Here is a 26,160-nt window from a genome sequence, read left to right as displayed (position 1 = left end):
CCTGCAGGTATAGGGAGGTATACTAGTACTAATACTAATAGAATCCTCCTGCCCTCAGCTTGGTGATCCAAACTGCAAATGCTTCTTCCTGGCGCTGACATATATTATGAAACATAAACATCACCTTTCTCCAGAATTCATCCGCAGGTAGGGCTAATCCATTACTTTTGGAAATGTGCATTTCTGAGCAGATGTGTGAAAAGTGGAACGCAGGAGCAGGGACTCTTTGACCCTCCAGATGTTGCTGAACTACGACTCCCTCCAACTACAGCTCCCATCAGCCCTAGCAAGCACAGCCAATAGCCTGGGATGATAGGAAATGTAGTTTGGCAACGTCTGGAGGGCCAAAGGTTCCCCACAGCTGGTGTAGCGTTGAGTCTGCAGCTGTCCAAGAATGAGACGTTTTGTAGTGCCTTTTCATAAACGGAAGGGCAATGCCATACTGTGCTGGCATAAGGTCCTGAGTAGGTTGGCAGCACCACATTACACATTGTGACAATGTACTGACATAGCATTCCCTACTCTTGACGCCCCATGATCACCATCCCAGTCAACATGACCAATGGTCAGGGATTATTATTATTATTATTTATACCCCTCCCATCTGGCTGGGTTTCCCCAGCCACTCTGGGTGGCTTCCAACAAAAGATTAAAATACAGTAGTCTGTTAAACATTAAAAGCTTCCCTAAACAGGGCTGCCTTCAGATGTCTTCTAAAAGTCTGGTAGTTCTTATCTTTGACATCTGGTGGGAGGGCATTCCACAAGGCGGGTGCCACTACCGAGAAGGCCCTCTGCCTGGTTCCCTGTAACTTGCCTTCTCACAGTGAGGGAGCTGCCAGAAGGCCCTTGGAGCTAGACCTCAGTGTCTGGGGAGAACTATGGGGGTGGAGATACTCCTTCAGGTATACTGGACCGAGGCCGTTTAGAGCTTTAAAGGTCAGCACCAACACTTTGAATTGTGCTCGGAAATGTACTGTAGCCCCAAAACACCTTGGATGACCACAGTTTAGCTCTCCCAGGGTTGCTAAACAATTGTTTCTGGTGTGACCTTGAACTTTAAAGCACATTCCTTTACATGTTTTTACTCAGTTGTAAGTCTCACTACTGAGTAGCTAGCACAATAGGACATGACCACCCCTAGCAAGTGCAGCCTCAAGGAGCTTCCGGAGATACTGGGGAAATAGCACGGAGAAGCTTCTCCCAACACTTAATCTACTATCAATGCCAGGAAGTCTGCTCCATGTTAAATGTTAAAGGCACAAGAGCGCTGACTGGAAAACAAGCCACTAGCCCTCTGTGTCTGAGTTTTAAAACTGTTTTAGGGACTTGAATTCCTTGGGAAGTAAAAAAAAGAGAGAGAGGGAGAGATGGCAATGGATGCAACTTGTCCTGAAGGGCAGCTGGCCCACCAGATGCAGCAGAGGGGTGGGGTTATGGGTCACACTCTGTGCAAGATGACAGCCAGGTCTAGCAGACCAGGCCAGACCAAATCAGCACCCTACAACATAAGCCTGAAATCCTGCCATGCACCAAAATTATGTGGCAGGTGCACAGAGGCTACTCAGCTCAGCAACCTATGTGGAAGACATTCATGAAAAGAGAAACTTTGCAAACCACAGCTCTCTGTAGGTTCCTATCTTTGTCTCTCTGCACTTCAGTCCCTTCATTCCTTTGGATCATCTTAAATGTAAGCATTGGCTAGAGTACTTGCCAACCCATGTGTACAATTTTTGTTGGAAAAACACCTGCATTTGAGGAATTAAGGTTGGCTGGCTTTGTTTACATTTTAGAGAACTGCCTTCAGGACAAGCTGCGATTTTCCAGCCCTGGCAGAATGCGCAGAAAAGGGAGGAGGTAGTAGTTGAAAGAAGGAAGTGTTCCTGTCCAAGGCCTGGTAGAAAGTGTGCTGTTGCTTTATTTGATGTGACCCTTATCACACCATTAAGCGAGTAAATGGTCCCAGCTGAGTTTGGCCAATCGGAAATCATTTGCAGGCCTGTTCTGTGTTTGTTATTTTGTGTCTGCATGCAACAGATTTCCAAAGAAAAAGAGGGGCAGGGGCCTTAGACGGAAGTTTTGGGGAGGGTGGAGTACAGAGAACAATGTGTGGGTTCATCCAAAAAGGATTGCCAACTCTCTTGCAACACTGGAATAGCATATCCTTTGCATATAAGCAGATTTACACCAAATTGAATGGACTTGCCATTGGCAGGAGCTCTGTTTTTTGTGTCAAGAAATTATAGGCCTTTCCCCTCTGCCAGAGATTGGGGGGGGGGGGGGAGAAGCAGCGACTTCTTGAACTGTAATAGGACTGGCTAGCCTCTTTCATAGAGATATATGAAAGCCAGTATGGTGTTTATACAGTATTGAACCCATGACCTCAAACTGAGGTAACAACAGATTTAAATTGCTTCCCAGCCACAGAGTCTACCCAGTAACCTTGGGCTGCATACTATTGCGACATAACCTACTTTACAGGATTATTGTGATGTGCATTGCTCTTAGCTCTTTGGGGGAAGAGTGTTATCAACCATAAATAATAATGGAAGAGTGGGGTAGAACTTTTGAGAGGGAAGGCAGGTGTATTCAATATTACTTCCTGTACATTATTCTAAGCAAACGTACTTCTAAGCAAACATGTAGGCTCCAGCTACCTGAGCTTCCTCTGTAAAACTGTCAGCGGAGAACATTCCCTCTCATTGCCTGAGGAGCAGAACAACAAACTACTGCCTCTTTCCTTTTGTAGATAAACCCTCTAGCACTACACCTCCTAGAGGCCTTTGGGCATTTTGGCTCTAAGCCCCCAAGTCCTTTGGCAAGCAGGTGATGGCACATGCTTGTCTTCTAAGCCTCGTTCTAGAGAGTTGTTTATTATTTCCAAGTGAGAATTGAGCCTCCAGGCCAGGTGACATAGCTCCAAAGCATTTCCCGGCTGCCACTGCTCATGGCAAGGGCTGTCCAGTGCCAACAATGCAATGGAATTTGGAAGGCAGTGGCCAGCCCACAGTAGCTGGAGCTCATGGGCAGATTTAAAATTTGTGCGTTTTTATTCTTTGATGGAGGGAATATCTAGAATGAAGTGGTTTGCTCTCAGGGTTCCTGTTGGGTAAATGGGATTGTCAGTTTTGTTTCCTGACATGACTTCTTTGCACTTATCAGCTGTGAACAAAGCTTTTACTGGTGTTGAGAAGCAATGGGGTGGGGGGAAGTCCCCCTGCAAAAAATTCAGCATGGCTGGTGTACAAGAAGAGCTCTGTCTCAGGTGGCAAAAAGTTTGCGAAATATATATCCTGCAATTTTTTTGCATGAGTGTTCTGAGGGTGACTAGCAAGAAGATAAATGGCAACAATCAAAATAAACCAAGCAGCCAGACAACAAATAAAGCATAATACAGCTATAAAAAGATTACACAGTCAGAATGGCAAACTATATATTTTTAAAGCCAGCACTCCTATAGAGATTTGTAGCTTAGGGTGGGCCTTCTTTATCCAACTTCACAGAATGTTTCTTGTGTACAAGGTGTGGACTTCTCTGTACCCAAGAACTTCTGTTTTCTCTTTACTTCTCCCTACCCCTTTCCCCAATACTCCCTTCTGTTTCCCAGTTCAATGAGTTCTAACTTAACAGTGCAATTTTAGCCCTCTGTACTAAGAAACAACTCTCACTGAATCCAATAGGACTTTGTGCTCAGATAAGTACTGTACACTTACTTCAAGGTAAGGGCCACCCACTCAGTGGGACCTGCCTGTTGGTAATCATGGTCAGGACTGGGCTGAATGTTTATTTCCAGTGTAAGTTATCCAGTGCTTTAATACTTGTGCAACAGCTCACTTTGCTTTAAGTCATTTTCTTTTAAGAATTGGTGGAATCCACATATGCCTTATGTGCTGCTTCAGGATCTGATTTGTTAAAATCTCTTCATGAGCACATCACACAAAGAGAGTTCCCATAATACAGTTCCCAAATATCTCCCTTGGCAGGATGCCTGCAGGGGTCACATACAGCCCTCCTGGACATCACAGCAGTGAACTTCAGTGGATAACTTAACGCCATAAACCCATCAGGTTCCCTGCCCCTCCATCCCTTACAGTCTCATTCTCTGACCAGCTGAAGCCAGATCCTATTTAGGGCAAAGTAAAAGATTTATTCAGCATCCAGGATGAGGCAGATTTAGAAAAGGAAGGACACACCGGGGGAGCTGCTGGCCATTCCAGAACTTGGGGCAGTGGCTCTCTGTCTAGTAGCAGGTGCAATGTCCCTAATGGCATCAGCTGTAACGGAGCAACTCCTGCACTGCCTTTGCTCACATGGGCTTGCCCAGATGTTGGGTCTGCATAGAGGTCTCTCTCTGAGTGACTACACCTTTTCAAGTTAGATGGGTTGCAACCAAAGAGAGGACATTTTCAGCATTGTGCTGTCCTGAATAAGGAATGGGTTTTTTCCCCACCCAGCATCAAAATTGCTATGTTCCGGCACAAAGCAAAGACATTTTGTGTGCTCAGATTTTCCAGGATGTCATCTAACTGGTTTTGTAATTTGGATATTTTTAGTGTTCTCTTAGGTGGTTTTTCTTTTTTTAAAAAAAACCTCTGAATTGTTTTTAATGCTCTGCTTTGGCATTTTATTATTGCTGTTTGGATTTTGTTTTATCTTTCTCTGAGCTACTCTGAGAATATTGAAACTGAAGGGTGGCATGCAGACATTTAAATCTATACATATGGTTGCCTCTGACCAATAAAACATGCCTCCATAAGTCATTTACTTAGGGTTTTTAAAGAGGCTAAGGTCAGAGGTATTTCAAAAGGTTTTAAAAATCATTCTACCATAGGCAATTGTTGTATTATTTGATTGGAATTCTGAACACCTCTGGTGGGCAAAAAGTCAGGATGTAAGTTGGGCTATTAGTTGATCAAAGAAATTTTAGTTGAAATTGTATTAGCTTTAATATCAAATCATAAAAATTTTTCATAGGAATACAGCAAACCAGAAGAAATAAATATTATTCATTTAATTGTGAACTATTGAGGCAGGTATGGTTCCCTCCCCAGCCACCCAGCCACTCATGTGAGAGAAGGGCTATTTTCTTTTCTACAATGGTGTCTACAGTCTGCAAAGTTTTATAAGTATTTATATTAAAATAGTTTTAATTTTGACTGGGGATATCTTTTTAGTTAATCCAAATAGCTTAAACAATTAATTTACATAACTGAGCATTGCAAACTGCATATAAATAAAACATTTTTTCCATTTCCCTTTGGATATTCTGAAGACAATGTTTTTGTCTTGTTCCAAAACCTGAAAAATATGTAGGGTGGCTTGCTGTGGAGAGCAAGAGAGAGTGACTCAAACCAGATCCAAAGTAAGGATACTGCCCCAATCTGACCTTAAGCCACTTTCTAAAATATTGTCATTGACAGATCTTATATAAATAGAAAATAATAGATAACAGCATTGCAAAGGTCAAGAGTTTTGCTCTAAATGGGCAGTTTAGATGGTTTCTTTGAAGTCAGTGAGCGTTATTGCAGCACGTGAAGTCTTGCAGCATTATTCACCTTCCACTTAGACATTCATTGGTAGATAACTGACATGCAGTGATGTTATGCAGCCCATAGTTCAGAGCTCCAGCAGTGAGGTTTCCTGAGGTCTGTACTCCCCTCTTGGTTTGTGGAGGGTGTGTGTGCTGATAGCGCCATGTTCCATATTGGATCCCGGGACAGATAACTTTGGGTGCTGAAGCCATAACTTGAGAATGGTCAGCAGGGAAATCAGGAATGTGGTGTCTTGCAGATACTGATTTCAGTCATTGTGCCTAAGCAGTCTCTATGCACATTTTAACATCTCACTCTGCCTGGAGAAATAATCATTGGCAAGGAGGACCACATTTCCATTTCAGAATAACACATTCATTACTCCTCCCTGCCAAAATCTGGCAGGTAGTTCTGCAGGGAATAACTGCTGTAAGTGTTTTTTCTCCTTGCCCTTGTTATATACTTCACACCTCTTTATACAGGAGTGGTAGCATGTGTTTGCTCACTTGCAGCCATAATTGCTGTTGTTTGAGTTTGTAATTAGCACTTGTTTATGACCTTGTATCCCTTGGGATCAAAACCCCCACCATCTTTCTGTAAGCAGTTTATAGCGACAGCAACCTTAGGTAGTAAGTAAGTTTCTTTCCTCCTCAATTCTGCTATAGTTACACTTTTCCATATGCGTTTCTAATGTGTTAAATGTTATGTAGGTAGGGACAGCTGTGCGGTATAGGCATGGAGAACCCTTTTTTCTGCTGCTGCTGCTGCTGCTGCTTGCATGTGTTTGCATTCTGTCCTCTGAATTTCACTTCACCCCAGGGGCCAGGGCGGTTAGGCCAGGGCGGTTAGGCAATTAGGGTGAATGGGGCACTGCCCCACCATCCACTTGGCCTTGCCTCCTTTCTTACAACCAGCTGCCTGCTAACTTCCTCCTTCTCCTTAGTTTCAGGGTTGCCTTTGTAGAATTCAGCGGGAAGGAGGAAGGGGCGAAACAAAAATCTCATCCACACTATAAAATATATCACTTTCCCCAAAGAATCCTCAGAACTGTAGTTCATTTGGGTTTGCTGGGAATTGTAGTTTTATGGTGCATTAACTATAAGTCCCAGGATTATTTGGGAGGAAGCATGTGCTTTAAATGTATCTTAGATGTATGGGGGCAGGAATCAACTAATCTGTCCCATCAGTGGGAGCCCTGTGCCAGGTCCTCTGCTGATGAAGTGGGTCTTTCCCCCACTGTCCTCCACCTGCGCCTCCCCCAAATCCATGCTGGAGGGTTGGGAGAACCCCCAGCATAGTGTGCAAGGGAAGGAGAGGGGAGATCATTGTGTCGGGCAAGCAGAAATGCTTGTGCTGGCAGAATGATTTTCCTTAGTGAGATGTTGAATTCTACCCTTGGTGTAGAGATGACATGAGGGGGCTCTGGCTACCATTGGTTCTGGTTCTGTCTCCAATTAATAATAATAATAATAATAATTTTTTATTTATACCCCACCCTCCCCAGCCAAGGCCGGGCTCAGAGCGGCTTACAAGCAATAATAAAAACAAGATGAATGATTACAACTTAAAAACAAAAATAAAATACAACATTAAAATAATGGAACATTAAAATATTAAAATGTAGCCTCATCGCAGGAGGAGAAGGAAAAGAAAGAAAGAAAGAGAGAGAGAGAGAGAGGGAGGGAGGGAGGGAGGGAGGGAATCAAATTGGCTCCAAGCCAAAGGCCAGGCAGAACAACTCTGTCTTACAGGCCCTGCGGAAGGAAATCAGATCCTGCAGGGCCCTGGTCTCATGAGGCAGAGCGTTCCACCAGGCCGGAGCCAGAGTTGAAAAGGGCCTGGCTCTGGTTGAAGCCAATCTAACTTCTTTAGGGCCTGGGACCACAGGGTGTTGTTATTTATGGACCTTGAGGCTCTCCGTGGGGCATACCAGGAGAGGCGGTCCCGTAGGTACGAGGGTCCTAGGCCGTGAAGGGCTTTAAAGGTCAAAAGCAGCACCTTAAATCTGACCCTGTACTCCACCGGGAGCCAGTGCAGCTTGAAAAGCACTGGGTGAATATTAGTTGCCCTGGGTGAAATTAGTTGCCCTGCCTTCCATTTTGCTACTTCCAATAGGCCTCAGCCACCACTGCCAAGTACATTGCTAGGTACTTACAGGGCTACGTGGAGTACATGCTCTCCTCACATCCACATTATCCTTAAACAACCCTATGAGGTAGGGCAGGCTGAGAGACAGTCAGTGAGCTTCATGGCCAGATCCAGGCCCCCTAACAACACCCCCTTGCTTCATACATTACTGTTTAACTCCATGTAAGGGAGAGAGTGCTTATTTTTCCAGGAGTACTCAATGGAAATAAACTTTCTTGTCACATAACAGTAAGAAAAATAAAATGCTGTCCTTAAAGACTCCCTCGAAAAAATTCCCTATACAATATTACATGAACTATGTCTAGGATGGAAGGTCTTCTAACACCTTGACATATGCCCTCTTTTCCATGTTTGGCTGGTTCCTTGGCTGACTTGCCATGGTGTTTCTTGACAGAAGAATGACAGGTTCCTGGATTTCAGTGCTTTTTGGCTGCTAACACTGCTCATCACTAGAGAAACTGGGATAAAATTAGTGTGGATACCGGAGAAAGTGAACAAAAAGCCATAGGTCAGTTATGCAATGATCCATCTATCTCCTGTTGTTTTAATACATGTAGAAGGATACACAGGGGCCAAATGGAAAAGGTCTCTCTCTCTCCCATTAACCTCACGGTAAAAGTCAATTTTTTCAAGGCTAAACTATACTGGATAGCAATCTGACAATGTCTTTTCAGTTGCGAATCTTACTATGTATGTATAGTAAAGTACTTGGGGCGTGTGTTTATCTACCTACCACCCAAGTCAGCACATAAGTAGTAAAATAGGTCTGGGGATAGTGCTGCATTCAACTCCATGGCAGGAAGAAAATGCCCTTACCCCATTCCAGCAAGTATCCTCCATGGACATTCACAGAACGGATTTTCACTTTGTGGATTGTGAAGATGGAGTGCAAAGTGGATTAAAGTGTAGGATTAATACTTGGCATCATGGTAGAAAGAAGCTGGCAGCTAGCGAATGATGTCCAAGAGGCAATTAGTTCATGTCACAAAACCAAGAGGAGTCAATGTAATAAGCAGTTTCTATGGAGTTGGCTGCTGTGCCTGGAATGCTGTGTTCAGTTCTCGACAGTTACATACTGTGAGAAATATTGGTCTTGTTTTCACTGAACTGATAAACCTAGGTGTGGGATGTGCCATTTCAGCCTGTTGCTGTGTGCAATTATGTTTAAATTCTGCTCTATACAAAATATTCCCTGCAGGTAGAAAGCTAGCATGTCAGCAAGGAGGCTATGCTAGAATCCTTTTTTGCTGACCTCTAGTTTTGAACAGAGGAACATTCAGCCAAGTGAGCTCCTGCCTGCAGTCTGAAGTAGTACAGCCCAGGCACAAATTCATGACTTCAGTGGGAACTAGACCATTGATGCAACTCCAATAGGGGCACCCCTAATGGTGGGAAAGGAGGACTTTATGAATGCAGCGGAACAGGAGGGCTGGGATGAAATTGAACCATGGATCAATTTGGGGGCAAGCTGCTCTGAATCTGCCTTAAAACAATGAATATTCATAGAAAATGGGGAAGGCTCCTTTATCAAAGCAATTTAAAGCTTGATTGAAGCAGCATTTAAAATGTACCATAACAAACAATCCTGTGCTAACAAAAGACAGGAGATTAGACAGGATTTAACATAGCTTTTCTGCCTTAAACTTTTATGTTCTCCTGGCTGCCAGAGAGGATTAAAGTAACACACACACACACCCCCCCAGAATGTACAATGAAGACCTCTGGTTTTTCCTTGAAGGTTCTGACTCTGAACTGAAGAGAGCAGCATGGTTTGGAAATGCAGGCCTGAAATAGGAGATCCTGGATTAGGTTTGAGAGCCACTGAGAAGAATTTGGAGGTGGCATTTCTCTTTAGGCTGGAGTAGACTCGTTGTAGTTATGTAGTTAGAAGTATGGTGATGATGAGCATCAGCGGAACTGTGCTTGGGATTTATCCAAAGCCATAAGGGAAAGGTGCAATGGTTTGGTGCCCTGGGTAGTACAAGGGTAACTCTCAGGCTGTTCTCAGGAATGCAAATTGATTTCCTTGCAATGGGTTTTGTTCACTTTCTCTAGCCAGCGTGGCTGTTTTCAATCCACACACTAAAGAGCTCACCCCAAATAGGAAATGGAATCAAAGAAGCCCACACCAAAGAGCTGAGCCCCTGCGTGTGTGGCAGACTGTCGGTCTGGGCTGGGCGGCTGGAAGCATTGGTGTGATTGCCTGGTACCGCACTGAGCGTGGGAATTATTTCTGGCTCACTTCCAGCTCTGCTTAAGGAGAATTTTCCTGATAAATAGTTTTGGAGGCCAGGTACTTTGCAGTGCTTGCATTTAACCCCTCACATGTGCTCATTAATCACATCTGGTTCCTTTCAGAAGTAGGGCCTGATTGACCCACTTTTCCTTTTCCCCTCCCTCCCTCTTTTTTTTTTAATTAAAAAAACCATTTTCCTTTTGTTCCCAGTTTTTTGAGGGGTGTGTGCTTGGCTATGGTGGCATTTGCGGGAGCACAGTAACTGCACGTCCTTCCATGAAATGCTGTACCAAATATCCATCATGGCAGGTATAGGGTTGGATTTGGAGATGCAAAGCTCTGGTTCAAATCTCCCTAGGGTGTCCTTGGACAAGCCACCACCAGTCATCCTCCTAACATGCACAGGAGATAGTTGTGAGACTAAAATACACGCATGCCAGTGTCAGACTGACTGTGGATCCATGAACTCCATCTGAGCACCCATATCAGTTGTTGTTGTTTAGTCGTTTAGTCGTGTCCGACTCTTCGTGACCCCATGGACCAGAGCATGCCAGGCACTTCTGTCTTCCACTGGCTCCCGCAGAGACAATGGGAAATGTTCCCATGGCAGCTTCTTGATACAGTGGTACCTCGGGTTACAGACGCTTCAGGTTACAGAGTCCGCTAACCCAGAAATAGTACCTCAGGTTAAGAACTTTGCTTCAGGATGAGAACAGAAATCGTGCTCTGGCAGCGCGGCGGCAGCGGGAGGCCCCATTAGCTAAGGTGGTACCTCAGTTTAAGAACAGTTTCAGGTTAAGAAGCTAAAGTGGTACCTCAGTTTAAGAACAGTTTCAGGTTAAGAACAAATTAAGTTCTAAACCCGAGGTACCACTGTACTGGATGCGATGCCTAAACCTATAGCTGTTTTGGAGTAATTCATGCCAGTGGAGATTTTCTGCCTTTTGCTTCAGTTAAAAGCAGAGCTTAATTCCTAAAATCATGCGGAGCTCATGTTGGTCTCATAGTCACGCTGTCTAACACATAGGAAACTGCTTTATGCCGAGTCAGACTATTTGAAATATTTCTGACCCGCACTTCACTGAAATCAATCCCAGAGTATGGGACAAGCACAATAAATACACTTAAAACAATGAATCCCACAATTTCATTCCACCATACCGCATCAGGAGGAGTAAAAACACAATAAGTAACTATAAAACTGCAGAGTGGCATTATCTTTCATTGTAAGTTACCAACTACAATGGTACCTCGGTTTAAGAACAGCCCTGTTTACGAACTATTCGGTATAAGAACTCGGCAAAACTGGAAGTAGTGTTTGTGAACTTTACCTCAGTCTAAGAATGGAAGCTGAATGGTGGGAGGCCTCATTAGGGAAAGTGTGCCTCAGTTTAAGAACAGTTTTGGTTTAAGATAGGACTTCTGGAACAGATTAAGGTCGTAAACTGAGGTAGCACTAAGGCTATAATCCTAATTTATTGTATTTGGGAGTAAGCCCCCAAAAGAACTTCTGACAGGGGTCAGGGATGTCTTCACCCAATGAATGTTACTTGTTTGTACACACCTGGCTTAACTGCGAAGTGAATGTGGCTTATATTTTCAAATCAATTGGAAGCTGGTTTGAAGGAAAACATATAAAACAGCAGTATTTCTCAGAAAACTGCAGGCTCAATGTAGATTGTGGCTGACCTCACGTACGCAGCTTCATGATGGGAGAACACTGAAGCCAAAGTCAATGGTGATGCATATGCAGCCTATATCCACCATGTTTTTGTGTAAATATATGTATTTATTTATTATTCCATTTTGTGTGCTGCTTTTCCATACAAATATGCCCAGAGCATTTCACAGCACAACCAAATGCAAATTGATACATAATTACAATAACTCTCAAATACAGTGGTACCTCGGTTTAAGTATAGTCCGGTTTAAGAACGATTTGGTTTACAAACTCTTCAAAACCGGAAATAGTGTCTTTGCGAACTTTACCTCAGTCTAAGAACAGAATCCGAATGGTGGAAGGGTGGCGGGAGGCCTCATTAGGGAAAGCGCGCCTTGGTTTAAGAATGGTTTTGGTTTAAGGATGGGCTTCTGGAATGGATTAAATTCGTAAACCGAGGTACCAGTGTACTAGAGCATTTCAAACAAAATATGGCAATCTGAATAATTCATTTTTGATAAGACAAGCATTATAACTTTTTTAATGGGCTTTTATTTTATTTTTATTTAATTAACTATAGCTACAAATGTTTGATAGATGTGGAAACAAACAATGGCTTGCCTGTTTGACATCATATGGCCCACAACCTAAGAAAGAAAACAATGCAGGCTAGAGAAATGGTTATTGCAGAGAGAAAAACAAATGCTATGAATAATAAGATCATGGTTCTACAACGGAAGCACAACGGAGCAGTTAATAATATCATTTTAAATTGTTATAAAATAAATTATCAGTCATTAAAACATATTGATTAGTATCAATCAAATATAATAAACATTTCTAGTACAATTTCACATTAACAATAACAGAACCAGCAGCTGCTGTATGACAGTACTATGCCAAATGTATAAAAGTTAAAAAATAATGTGTATAAGATTTTTACCATCAAGGCTAAATATTAAAGTAGACTCTGTTTCTAGCCGTTTGACCATATATTATAAAACGCACGGCAATGAAAAAAATCTATACTGTAAAATGCATAAAGAGGCTAATAATTAAAGTGCACACATTTCATATCAACTTGAGCATAGACTATAGAGTGCTCAAATAAAAGCCTCTCATTAATCCTCAGGAGCTACTCTCCTGTCAACAGTCAATTTTTGTGTGAGATATATGTTTTACACATGCCTGCCAAGTTCTGTAAAGTTGATTGGTTGGCAAGTGGATCTGTGAAGTGGATCTGGTTGACAAAAGCTTATGTCATAGGTTAAGATTCCTCATCCCCCCCCCCCGCCGCTCTCTCCAGACTAAAACAGCTACCTCTCTAGAAGTTCTTAAAATGGGAGGCGCAAGCTTCCATGACTATCCTTAGAGACACCCCCCCTTTAAACACAAAATGAAGGAGACTTGAACAAGAGTGAGGTGTGAGTACAGTCTTTTGAAATGAGTGGTGACAGGGTCATTTAACGCAAGAGCTGACTTGTGCACATGTGGGGGGGGGGAATGGAAATACTGTGCAACCTGTTTTATTATAGCACAGAAATCATATCTACACAGGAAAATCATCAGATGAAATTGGACCTAAGTGATATTATCTAGTCTTACTAAAAATGCATGTAGAACTATTTGTTAACATCCCTTGGCAATATGTTCCACAGTTTAATAACAAAACATATTTTCTCCTACAGGCTTCAAAATGTGTCACCCTGGGAATGTTTCAGTGTATAACAAAAGGCAGCTCTTAATAGAAGAAGGTTTTTTGGCTCTTTCTATCCCTTCATTATTTTGTCTCCCTTTATTATGCCTCCTCTTATTCTTTGCCAAATTAAGCTGACATGCCCTTTTCAGACCATCTTCATATGGATGCCTGCCCTGTCCTCTGAGTTCATGGCCTGCCTCTGGTCTTTCTCTACCAGGCGATATCAGTGGGCTGTTAATTATTTGTAACCTTGCTTTTCAGACGAGGGGCTTTGTTCATTAACAAAATTGAGCTATTGCAATGTCAGAATGCAAGGAAGAAAGGGGCTTTTGTCTTAGTTCAGCAACAAGCTAGCTCATCAGGAAAATAGCTAAAACTGCCACAGACATTTTCCTTCTAATGAGACATTATATTTATGGGGTGAATGAGAATGCTAAGAAAACTCTTTCTTGGTGAAGTCTTGCTTTTATATGTTGGGCCTAAGATATTTGGGCAGATGCAGTTCTGCTCAGATCAGAATTGCTAGTGTTCTTCTTTTCTACTTTTCCTTGAGCTGTGTGGCTCATAACAGCCTGTTTAATAAAGCATAGTACTTGTTGTTCAGCATGATGTCTGGTGTACCCTAGTCCCTTGGGTTCCATTTATAAATTTGGCAAGTGGGATCTAGAACAAAATGTTGCAGTGTGTTCCAGTTCAGGATAGAACACTCCTTTCCATTCTCTCCTATTTTCCACATAAACCCCAATACCAAGGCAGCATCCTCTGAACACTGAGCACACTTGGTTCTCACTGGGTTGTTTTTGGGTCCGCCCATTTTAGGGCTTTTCCCCTAAGGATTTTTTGTACTTTTGTAAATGTTGTTCAGTTTCCTCCAGTCCTTTTGATATGTGTCCTTGTGTAGGGAGGGTGCTGTTTCGACTACGTGAAGGCTGGTGCTCATTTCTGAACTCCATAAATCAAAGGAATTACTATTATTCCACTACTGGGACTGGCACTCTTAAAACGTTAATAAATAATCCAGAGACAGGAATGACTATCGAGGCAGCCAAATTTCAAGATGACACTGAAACACGCAGAATATTTAAATTGAAAGCAGAGTGTGAAAAATCCTAGAATGATCTAACAAAATTAGTTGCTGGGGAGCAAAATGGCGGAGGAGATTCAATGTAAGTAAAGTAAGAGATGCCTTGCCAGACTGTGAACTGCCTGCAACTACTCAGGCAAGAGCTCATGATGGTGACATCTTTTACCCTTGAGATTAGTTTTGTGTATGGTCTTTGTGAATGCCTTTTAATCATCCACATAAAAATAAGCAAGTTGGGACTGTTCTGGTTCCAGGGATGTCCTGGGATGACTTTTAGTGTGTAAATAGAAGGTTCTTCCATAGATGGAACATCTTTCACACCCTTTTTTGGATAGAGATCAGTGGAGGCAGACAGAGCATATTCTTGCTTGATATTCCCAAAGTGCTGAGTCTTGAGCTTGACACACTTTAGTGGAAAAATGCCACAGTTATCAGATGACAACAAAGTGCTGATCTGGCCCATTGCATGATCCAGCCCATTATATGAAGATGACTCTTTGTCCCTGGTCTGTTTTTAATGCTTTTCGGGGTTTGGTTTGGTCTTAAAATGTTATTTATATACTACTTGCTGAGAGCCAAAAGTGTGCGTGTGTTTTCATATATAAAAGTTAGCGAAAAATCCATATGAGAATGGCCCCTTCAAATGCACTCCATGCTTTTACAGTTGCGTCCAATTTAGGAAGAAACCATGCAGTCCGGTTCTCTGTGCATAAGATTTTATGCATATGGCTGTATTCGGAATGGATCATTCCCCAGATGGTTGGCTTGGAATGGTAGGGATATTAAGCTGGATCGGCACCTCTGATAATTCAAGCCAAGCAAACCCATTTGCAGCTAGACAATGGCAGATGCTACAGAGACTAGTACAAAAGAAAGGATGGGATGAGTGAGGAAAGGGGCACCTTTTGGATTGCATCCAATGCTGAACTAACCTTGTTCTACTAGTGCAGGAGGACTTCTACTTCCTATCTGCTCTGAAAGCTCCACACTCACCCACCCACCCTCTGGAGCTAATTTGGAGAACACATAGGGAGTTGGAGGGAGCAGGAGAGGAAGAGGGAGTTACATTGCACACATGGAAGTCTGTTGTGTTAGCGGAGCTGCAGTGGTGGATATCTAGCTCTCTGCCTTTAAGGTTCAAATGACACCTTATGGGCAATCCCTTATCTGGAAATCCCTGGAAAAGGAATATTTCCTTTTTTAATGAAATAAAAGCTTGGGGTGATGCTTGATTGATTGGCGCGTTAGGCTAGGGATGGGGAAGAATTTCAATTATGTTTGCACCAAAAGGCAAACGTACCTTATGCACCGTTTCTGAAACAAGGAGAGAACTGAAACACAGTCATCCGTTGAAATTTGCAGTGCCAGGTAATGTGTACAAAAATATAATTACTGGGGTGAGGCGCCCGTAAAAATGTGTATATAAGCGAAAATAACAGAGGAAGCCAGAGTTGTCTACAGGGCTAAAAGGGCCCTGTTTGATAGGCCCACTGCAATGTGGGAAATGAGGATGTAAGTTAGCCCATGCCACTAATTGCCTCCATTGTTGCTGCTTCAACAGAAAGAAGAAGTGCTTGAAGGAAATATGAAAATGTACCACGATTTCTTAACATACACAGATCAGCTAATCAGAGGCAGGGGGTCTGCTTTGAGAGTTAATGTTTGAAACGGCCAGAGCTGTTGTCCTAATCCAGTGCTGGTAAATGAGGGTGGTCAGGGGAGTGAATGTTGACCAACATACTAATCAGGAGAGAAGTGGGGGGGGGGGGTTTACTTGGCAGCAAAGTCTCTTCGCTGGCTTCTATTAGATCCATTAGCACGCTCACTTGCTGGGAACGTCACTGGCTGAGAATAATGGAGTTGGCACATTCCTGAGATTCACTCCTCAGCCCCCACATGGTCTCCACCTCCTTGGCTTGGTGTCTGTCACCGCTCAGCTTTCCATTATGCTGCAGGGGGCGGGGGGATATCTGGGTCCAAGCAGCAGCAAAAAGGGGGCAAAATGGAAGGAATGAACAAGAGTGAGATAGGCGATGGTGGACAAGGCTGAGGTAGATGGATGAGGTGCTTGCTGTACTGGAACGGTGCTTGAGAGCAGTGATGGTGGGTTTTCCTCTTGCAGTATCTATTCAGTGAGCATCTTGGTTTAGGTCTGGAGGAAAGCGATATTCAATAAATGCAGAATTAAAAAAAGTATAGAGGTAGGTGAAAGTAAGCAATGGGCATGTGCTGTAGTAATTGGCATTAATAATACTAAACACAAGGTTAAGAGGGAAGGAGCAAAACAAAGAAGATAATTCCTAACAATAAAATGATAAATCCATAGGCAAGCATGTGAGTTGCACCTCCTGGTGTTGGTTGACATTAATCTGCTTTGCTCCTTTTCAGGTGCCCTCTTCTCAAATTAAGCTTTTAAAGCATTTTTGGGGCAGGAAAAAGCAGCCATCACCACAGGGAGTCATTACTGTTACTGCAGTTCTTTGTTTTCAGTTCCATACTCAGTTCCATACAGTTTAATCTTTAACCTGTGGATTCGCAAGCTGGGTAGGAGATAGGTGCTTGCCTTCCTCGGGGAAAATGGGGGGCAGGAGACCATTGGGTTTTTTTGTGATAGGCACAACCTAGAGAAATAATTGGGATGTGTGGTCCTCAAGTCAGTCCCCCTCCCCTGTCCACTGGTTAGTTGCCATATAGCTCAGTTCATCCCTGCTATTGTTTCCATTTAATTCAGGGAGAAATTAGGTTGATAGACAGTGGGATGGAACCACACAGACACATGGAAATCTGAAGCCTAACATAGTGATTTAAAGACATCAGGAGAAGGTTGCTTTTGGAAAGACAGACATTTCCATTTTGTTTAGTCTTTTGCAGCGAAAACTACCTAGGGTCCTATTAAAGACTAATATGTTCATTGTGATGAACACAGTGATGAACACAGTTCATCACTAAGAACTGAAGATCACAACCAAGTCTTGCTCAGTTCCCCCAGACTTAGAAAGTGGTTGGAATTGCAGCAAAAAGTGATGGGGTGGGGAATGTGATGAGCTCTGAATATTGCAGATTGAGACTGCAGCAGTATCTGACTGCCATAGGTCAGGTCTGATGCCAAATAGGAAACTCTACAGTTCACCTGAGCCCCAGTCCTTATTCTCATATGAATATATTTGACCAGACTTCCAGTGCGGACAGCAGGAAACCATGTTAATTACATATGCACAGTATTCAGTGATAGACTTGAACTGTCTATAAATACTAGGCAGCAACCAGTAAGAGAAGTCTTACCCTCGTCTCCAGGAGCATAATACAAAGACCAAGAATTGTACCCTGCCCTGACTCAAATGAATGAAGATTATAGATGTCTGGAGAGTACAGAAAAAACATCTTCCCTGCTTTCTGTGATGGGAATGTGCGACTTCATTATGACATGTTGGGGACAGAGCAGTGTGCAGACCTTTGCGAAGGGCAAAAGGAGCCAATGTTGTTGTTAGGGTTGACTCAGACCCATCAGAGAGGAGGAAAATCACATTGTTTGCATGCAATAAGACTTGTTGCTGGACGTCAGCATCACAGCACCAACAACTGATCTGAACTATGCGGATGTTTTCAGGGGGTCAGGTTACAAGTGACGCAGGAAGAGAGCTGAATGAGGATCCAAGCTTCCATGCAGGGACGTAGGAAAGTATCTGTAGCCAAGGGGAATGAATAACATTTCACATGAGAAAACAATAGAGTCGCCAAAGGGTGTGTATATATGTGTTGCACAATATACTCCACAACACTGCACAATGAATCAGTAGTTTTCAAATGATAAACAGGAACAGCATAATTTTTATTTTTGTCCAAAATTCCAGTGGAATTTGGAAAAATCTGTACTGCCTCTAATTTACCCCTCCACTGTATGTTAGCCAAGATCAAAAAGTCATTATTACATTCATATGTTCATGCTACTAGGGGTTGATGTAAAGCATGCATGTGTCAAGCCAGTAGCCAGACTGAGCAAAACAGGTTCACAGATAATGTCAACTCTTCTGGGTGCCTTTGGGCAAGGATCTATCTACCCAGCTCAGAAATAAACCTTATCCCAGGTAAGTGTGAATAGGTTTGCAGCCTTAGCATTTGTACCAGGGAATCCAGGATTTACTACAATGTACCTCTTCTAATGGGGCTAGGATATATTCTAAGGAACAAGAGCTGCCCAAGACTTGGAGTCTTCTTCAGAACAATAATTCATATCATCATATCCATTGATAGGCAGCAAACAATTTCTACAGAAGTATTAAACTAGTCTGTTTCAGCAAAAACATCATACTATCTTGTGGCACATTAGCTTTTCTGAACTGAAATCAACTTCAGAAGACACATGAAGTGTCATTCACTAGTGTGCATATGTTAGATACACATGCTAGCCACCTCATAGTTGGTTTTGCTCAAGAACTCAAGAAACCAAGATATCAGTGCACTTTTGACATCAGTGATTAAAATCTTTGAAAGGTTCAGTCTGCCATCTTGATTCAAACTCCCATCAAACTGCACCCCAGCAGAGAGAAAAACCTCCTCCATCTCAGGAGTCATCCTGCAAAATTTGGTTACTGTCCTGCTTCAGATGAAACTAAATCTAGCAGCCCCAAGTCCACTCTCAGAGGCAATCTGAAAGACAAGGGCTGGTCACTGTCCAAGGTCAAAACACAGGGCAGCCCCATCACCAGCTAGATCACAAAAATAAATTAATGTGGTTGGCACAATGATGTTGTTGCAGCACTCTCTGCCAGGAACTGGAGGTTCTTAACCAAGTCTACAGTACCCCACCTAGAGCACATTTGCTACCCACCTGGATTGCCTGAGGAATGTAGTGTACTCATGGTGAGCAGCTTCTCATAAGTAGTTCCTTACTCCCTCGGAGTCCTTGGGTATTCTGGAGAAGACACCAGCTCTTCTTCAGCCTTAGTGGTGGCCTTTGACACTGTTCAGAGGCCTTTTGTAGAGGAGGTTGGGGTGCCATGACTCTTGAGTGTGCATGTAAAATGAACATTACAATAAAGAGTTTGTAAGCTATCAGACACAATGCAATGAGCAAGACAGAGCTGGCTGCTGGCACCACTGTAACTCATGGGTAATAATACTACAGCGCTGTCTGATAACAGGCTCCCTCGGATAACCCTCACTTGGACTTGCCACAAATATTGACTGTGTTGATCAGCCCTTCGGAGGGAGGATTGTGTATGCAGCAAAGAGAGAACCTGATAGTGCAGGGTGTTGTCCTGATTCAGTACTTTATAGAAGATGTAGGTTGGTCTTGGATCAGTCATGTCACCAAAATGCCCCACCCCTTTAGCACAAAGCATGGAGCTGGAAGTATAGTGCAGTCTAATATTATAAACTCTGCTCTGGAAAATCTGGACAAAGCTACGTGTGATGACAGATTCGTGGCAGATTTTGCCAACTTGTAAAGCATTTATTTCCTGCCTTTCCTGGGCAGTATCCATGGCTCTGCGCCTCTTACTTTATCTGCGCAATAGACCTGTAATGCACGTTAGACTGAGAGACAGTGACTGGCCTCAAGTGACCCAGGGCCCCTCCAGATATCCTTTTTGTTGCACCTTCACAGTGGTTTGTACTCTGGATGCTCTTGGGCAGGGGTAGGCAACCTAAAGCCTGTGGGGCAGATGCAGCCCAATTGCCTTCTCAAGCCGGCCAGCGGACGGTCTGGGAATCAATGTTACAAGAGTAGAATGTGTCCTTTTATTTAAAATGCATCTCTGGGTTATTTGTGGGGCATAAGAATTCGTTCTCCCCCCCCCCAAAAAAATATAGTCTGGCCCACCACATGGTCTGAGGGACGGTGGACCAGCCCACGGCTGAAAAAGGTTGCTGACCCCTGCCAGTGTGGTGTAGTGGTTAAGAGCGATAGACTCATAATCTGGGGAACCGAGTTCGTGTCTCCGCTCCTCCACATGCAGCTGCTGGGTGACCTTGGGCCAGTCACACTTCTCTGAAGTCTCTCAGCCTCACTCACCTCACAGAGTGTTTGTTGTGGGGGAGGAAGGGAAAGGAGAATGTTAGCCGCTTTGAGACTCCTTCGGGTCTCAAAAACTCTTCCAAACTCTTCTAGGGGCAGTCACACATGATCCCACTTTCAACATGACTTGTGCCTGCAAAAGTTATGGCGTGGTCACACTGCTTCACTTCCAATTGGTTCATATCCCATAACTTCCTGCTGAAATCTTGTCACTCATTATACCACAAATGTTCTGGTTTATTTTTGCCCTGTTTTTTTTGTACTATAGCCCCGCCCCATAGCAATAATGTGGATGTGGTAGCAATGGGGAAAGGTTCACGGAACAAAGTAAATGAGATTATATCCACCACTGATGCACTATTATTGTGTTAAGAATGTGTTGCAAAATTCACCTGCAATAAATGCTAGCCGAGAGGGGCCATGAATGCTCATAATGGCTGAGAAGCAGTATGAACATAGACCTCTCCTGTCCTAGTCCCAACGGTTTTATTGCTATACCATTTTGGCTGTTAATTCCTTTACAGCAGGTGCAAAGGCCTCCGCTTTCTTGATTGGTGCAGCACAGGAAGAGGAATGAACCCTTTCCCTGTGTTGTCTCCCTGATCTAAACTGCCCCTTTAAGATGCTTAGGGGGGAAATACAGATACACGTTTTCTCTAGTGGAGCTAATAGATCCTGGAGTCATCACTGACTTCAAATGGGGAAACAGTGTTCAGCAAAAGGTTAAATGTCCCCTCTTCAGTGCTGCTGCTGCTCATTAAATCTGAAACCCTCATTGCCCATTTTAAAGTTTAAAAAGTTGCAAGTTCCAATTGTGGCTCCCTTGTGGTTTGGCCCTTGGATTTTGCTGAATTGGTTTGAGCAATTCTCTGTTCTCCATACGCATCTGTGCTTTTTTTGTTTTGTTTTTTGTTAGGCTCCATTTGTGTTTTTTTTGGGGGGGGGATCTCCTTGAATGCAGTTTCTTCAAACAAGATGTATACTTTTAACAGTGAATGCAATGAACCATAATAATAAATTGCCCAGGGGCATGTAACCTTCAAATCAAAATGGACTGTTTTAGCTCAATGTCAAGCTGTTTGACTTGGTATGAGGATGGCCAGCTGGAGTTTACTTCAGAAGCCACGCTATGTGGTCAGAATTCCTTGTTGGCCTTTTAACAGAAGCCTGCAGATGTGGTTGTGGCAAATGTTTCACTGCAAATTAACTGGGTTGCTCGAGAATTTCTTTGCAAAATTCGGAGACATGAAACTTTCGAAGGATAGCTCTGTGTCGGTTTGTGTATTCTTTCAGAAAGTGCAAATTAAGGAGGTTGGCCTTTAAATGCAAACTGAATCAAATCTCTTTCCTATCCCTACTTGTCTCGTAGCTCTATCAAAGATGCTTTGTACCATCTTCTACTTGAAGCCATTTTTTTCCTTTTCTTTTTAGCCATGATTTAAGGTTCCAAACCATGAATTCCAGTTACCCTGGAAGAAAAACAAGCTGTTAAAAACAAAGAGAGCATTTGCCATCCATGGCAAATCTGGTTATGGCGTTTCCTGTTGAGCAAGGGGTTGGGAACCTTTTTTCCCCTGTTGAGAGTCACTATCTCTCTGAAGCCATTGCATTTTTCTTTTGTGATCCCTGGGATCTTCGGATGAAGGGCAGTATATATATATATATATATATGTGTGTGTGTGTGTGTGTGTGTATGTATGTATATATATATATATATATATATATATATATGTTTGTGTGTGTGTGTGTAATAAAGTAAATCTTCGTTCACACAAGCAAGCAGGTACACCCTGGTAGAAATGGTTCCATTTCCTATGAGTGACAATAGTAGCTTTCTAACACAAAAAGTTGTCCTTTATGCACTGGCAGTAATAATAATAATAATAATAATAATAATAATAATAATAATAATAATAATTTTAAAAGGGAAAAAGAAGTTAGGTAAAGTCACTATAAGTTGTTTTGGTAATTTGGAGGCTTAATCTGAAAACTTAAAGTATTTTGAAAGCTGAACATAGGCAGCTGTCTTATACCAGGTCAAACTATTTATCCATCTAGCCCAGTGCTGTCTGCTCTGACTGGCAGCAGCTCTCCAGGGTCTTGTGCCCATCACCTGCTACCTGATCCTTTTACTTAGAGATGACAGGGGTCTTCTTGTGTGTAAAGCACATGCTCTAGCACTGAGCTATGGTTTCTCTTCCTTTAGCTGAACTGCCATCCTCCTTCACCCACTGACATTGCAAATAATGTTTCTCGCAGATGGCAGAGTTTGTTCAATGCTAAAGGCCTTTCATTAATCCCTTCCCAAGATTGATGTTGCTGGTAAATTTCTGAAAATGTAGCCCATTGAGAAATAGTTTGTCACCACAGAGCATGGTAGCCCTGCCAGAACCACGGAGGAAACTGCACTTAAAAGCAATATTGATACTGGAGGAACAAATCTGAAAACCACGATTGGTTCAAATTTCTGATAGGAGATCCCCTGAGTGATAACAATGTCCCAGCCAAGCAAAATCCAAACCGGAGAATCAAACTGGAAAGGAATCTATTGTAACAGGGTAAGAATCTTTCCAAGCCTCAAGGAGGCCTTCCCTGGAAAGTCTGCAGTCCATCAGCTACACAAATTTTAAAGGTGCAGGGTCACTGGTGTGCAGTAATTATATGTCCAAATAGTATATCTATTTCCAGATTAACTTGTGGCAATCTGGTCTCTGGAGAAAAAAATAAAAATTAACCAGAGCTGGCTCATGCCTCTCCTAATTCACCAGTTCTAAAAGTCAGAGCGGGGGGAAATACATGAAAGAACCGGATTATAGCTAAGCTTTGAAGCCCTGTCTCTGTCCAATGCAGATATCCTTCCCTCTTTTCCAGGGGAGGGGTAGAAGTGCTCCTTGTAGCTTGCTGGCGGGGAAAAGATGAAACGGGCCGTGGTTTTGCACAGCACGGGCTGTGGTTTCTCTTGGCTAGGCTCCCTTTTCATGGCGAATGCGCTGCAAGTTGTGAATGTGGCTGGGTCACGAGATCCTGCTCCCTATGCTGGAGAGCTGCCATGTTGTGGGAAGAGTGACCAGGAATGACACGATCCCCCTGCCCTGCCCCAAAGGCGGTGGCGGTGGGGGGAGAGGCATAGTCTGGATTGAATTAGGGCAAGGAAGCAACGCCAACAAGCTTCATGCATCTGATTTTTAAAAACTTTTTTTGTGCGGGGGGGGGGGGGCTTGGGAAAATGGGTCAATAAAGGAAACAGCCTGTTCTATTCTTGCTTATGTTGCCAGCATGAGGAATTCTGAATCCTTGAATGTGCTGTGGAAGTGTGTATCCTGAGAGGGAGGAAGAGGAGACATTTGTTTGGCTCTGTTCAGGCAAATGTATCTAGTCTAGAAGCAAGTATAGTGAACAGCAGGCTTGCGGAGAAAAAAGGTTAAGCTTGAAAGAATCAAGTGAGATAGTTGAGCAAATAGAAGAGATGGGCGGTCTCCATAGTTTTGCAGTGGTTGATACTTTAGATGCAGAAGCCAACATTATGCAAAGAGAAAAAATAACTAGATCTTTTGCATCTGTAGATGGCCACAGAAGAACTGCAGAAGCCTCATGCTTTCCATCCATACTTTCACACGAAGTCTGCAGCTTCCTGCAGTGTGAAGCTCCTGAGCCCAGCTGGGTCAGACCAAAGACCCTTATGGTCAGTAATTCTCACTGTGGTCAACCAGATGCCCATGGGAAGCCCTTTCCCCAGGTGTAGTTTCCAGCAACTGGTATTCAGAGCATATACTGCCTCTGACAATGGAGGAAGTACATAGCCACTGTGGCTGGAAGCCATTGATAGCCTTTATCTCCAATGAATTTGGCTAGTTCAGGCATAGGAAGACTCGGCCTTCCAGATGTTTTGGGACTACAACTCCCACCATCCCTAGCTAACAGGACCAGTGGTCAGGGATGATGGGGGTTGTAGTCCCAAAACATCTGGAAGGCCGAGTTTGCCTATGCCTGGACTAGTTGGTGGGCCATGATATATCTATTTGCAAACAAATCTATTTGTAAATGGTATTTCTGTGTGCTCTGGCACTCATCACGGTGTCCTGTTGCACCAGAAGCAGTTTAGTCATGCTGGTCACATGACCTGGAAAGCTGTCTGTGGACAAACGCCAGCTCTCTCGGCCTGAAGCGAGATGAGTGCTGCAATGCCATAGTCACCTTTGACTGGACCATGGGTCCTTTACCTTACCTTTTACCTTACTTTTACCTTTTACCTTTATTTGTCCCAGTAACTGTATTCATTCAGCTTCTTGGGGCCATATATGTGTGTGGGCAGGCCATTAATGCTGAGCTTGAGCCACAGAAAAAGCAGTGTATATGGGATGCTGTCAAGTCTCCAGTCTCTACAAGCTGAGAACTTCTGTTTGTGAGGCCTGTGAAGGAGGCATTTAAAAAAAATAAAATCGTTGTGACACAAAGGGAAAGAACAAGTCAATCAAACACCAAATTATTCATTCAACATTTTTCCACAAGGAAAGCACGCAGGAAAACAACAAACAAACCACAGCGCTCATTACAATAAACCTCATGAAGTCACCATTAATTAAATTTGCTGTTTGGAGTGATATGTGTGCATATTTGCAGCCAAAGCAGTGCTGCTCCTAAAGCACAGCAAGAATGGAAATAGATGTAAGTAGCTGCCATAAATCTTCAAGGATGTTCTGGTTGGGCACAAGAGTTTTTCAAGCAAAGACACTGGGAAGGGAGTCAGGATGGTAATGAGCTGTTACGTTTCTGGGAAGCAGGTCCAAGTGAGACTCCAGGCAAACAGCTCCAGCTTGCCGGCTGCGCAATATATTGTGGAAAAACTGGGGGAAGGGAGGGAAGAGGCTGCAGTGGCATGAGAAAGGTAAGACGAGACGAAGCAGAAGGAGTCTACCCCTGATAGGACCTCTTATTATCCCAACAAAAGGGCTGAATTGTTTCATTGATACCAGGGAAGCCTTTCATGGTGTGCCAATGCATGCAAATGCCATTTATCATTCAATCCCTCTCCATTAGGTGCACCAGAGCATGCTTGCAGCAAGGTTTTCCATGGGAGGGAGCTGAATTAAATCAGCAGTTGACCTTAGGATTGCTGCCTCTTACTCTGGGCACTGCTTAGAATTCTTAAACATCCCAATTGCAGCAGGACATAAGGCAGCTGTGTCATCGAGTGCGCAGTTTGCATGCAAGCTGGCAGTTCTGACATGCAAGGCTGACACTAATTTTGAGATCTTTTGAAATGGAGACCTGAGCACGTCCTGAATCTAGCACTGTATCTCCGTACAGTGTGCCACGAAGTTGTAAGCACCTTACTCTTTCCTTAAAACCAATGTTTTAATATATATATTTATCATCAACCAAAGGGAATCATCCATATATCTGATGAAGTGGACTCAGGTCTGTGACAGCTTATTCTACACCAGCGCTGGCCCAAAACATTTTGCTCTATGAACCTCAATGGTGCTTCCCCCTGTTCTTGCACCAGGTCAACATTTTAGAAGTCCTTGCTGTGCCATTCAGTTACCAGTTCCTGCCTTCAGTTTTCTCTTCTGCCACAACCCCACAACTGAAGCAGGTTGGTTTTTTCTGCTGCAAGGCAGTCCAGCCTTTCACCACAATATGTTGTTACGGTGCTATAAGGCTCTGTGTCTTTGCTGCAGATGAGCACAGCTGCCCCTCCAAAACTGGTCCCTGAAGCTTGTAGCCTCTCTGCTCTCTTCAACCCTTCCAGCTTCCAGCTGGCATAAGCCCAAGTTTCAAAAATAG

At 43.3% G+C, this 26,160-nt stretch overlaps 1 protein-coding gene across 2 annotated transcripts in view; it reads left to right on the top strand.

Annotated features, from left to right (window-relative positions):
* The window catches only part of SLC38A3 (solute carrier family 38 member 3), a 160,868-nt gene that overhangs the window by 979 nt on the left and 133,729 nt on the right, over positions 1–26,160 (top strand). For both annotated transcript variants that reach the window (XM_081900308.1, XM_081900307.1), the window contains exon 2: positions 59–147. The gene's annotated coding sequence lies outside the window, so the exon portion shown is untranslated. The remainder of the gene's footprint in view (positions 1–58; positions 148–26,160) is intronic.

This window comes from Podarcis melisellensis (assembly GCF_964234715.1).
Source record: "Podarcis melisellensis genome assembly, chromosome: 2".
In the NCBI taxonomy this organism is placed as follows: Eukaryota; Metazoa; Chordata; class Lepidosauria; order Squamata; family Lacertidae; genus Podarcis; species Podarcis melisellensis.
Note: the sequence above shows the minus strand (reverse complement) of the source record. Positions and strands in the feature narration are given on the sequence as shown.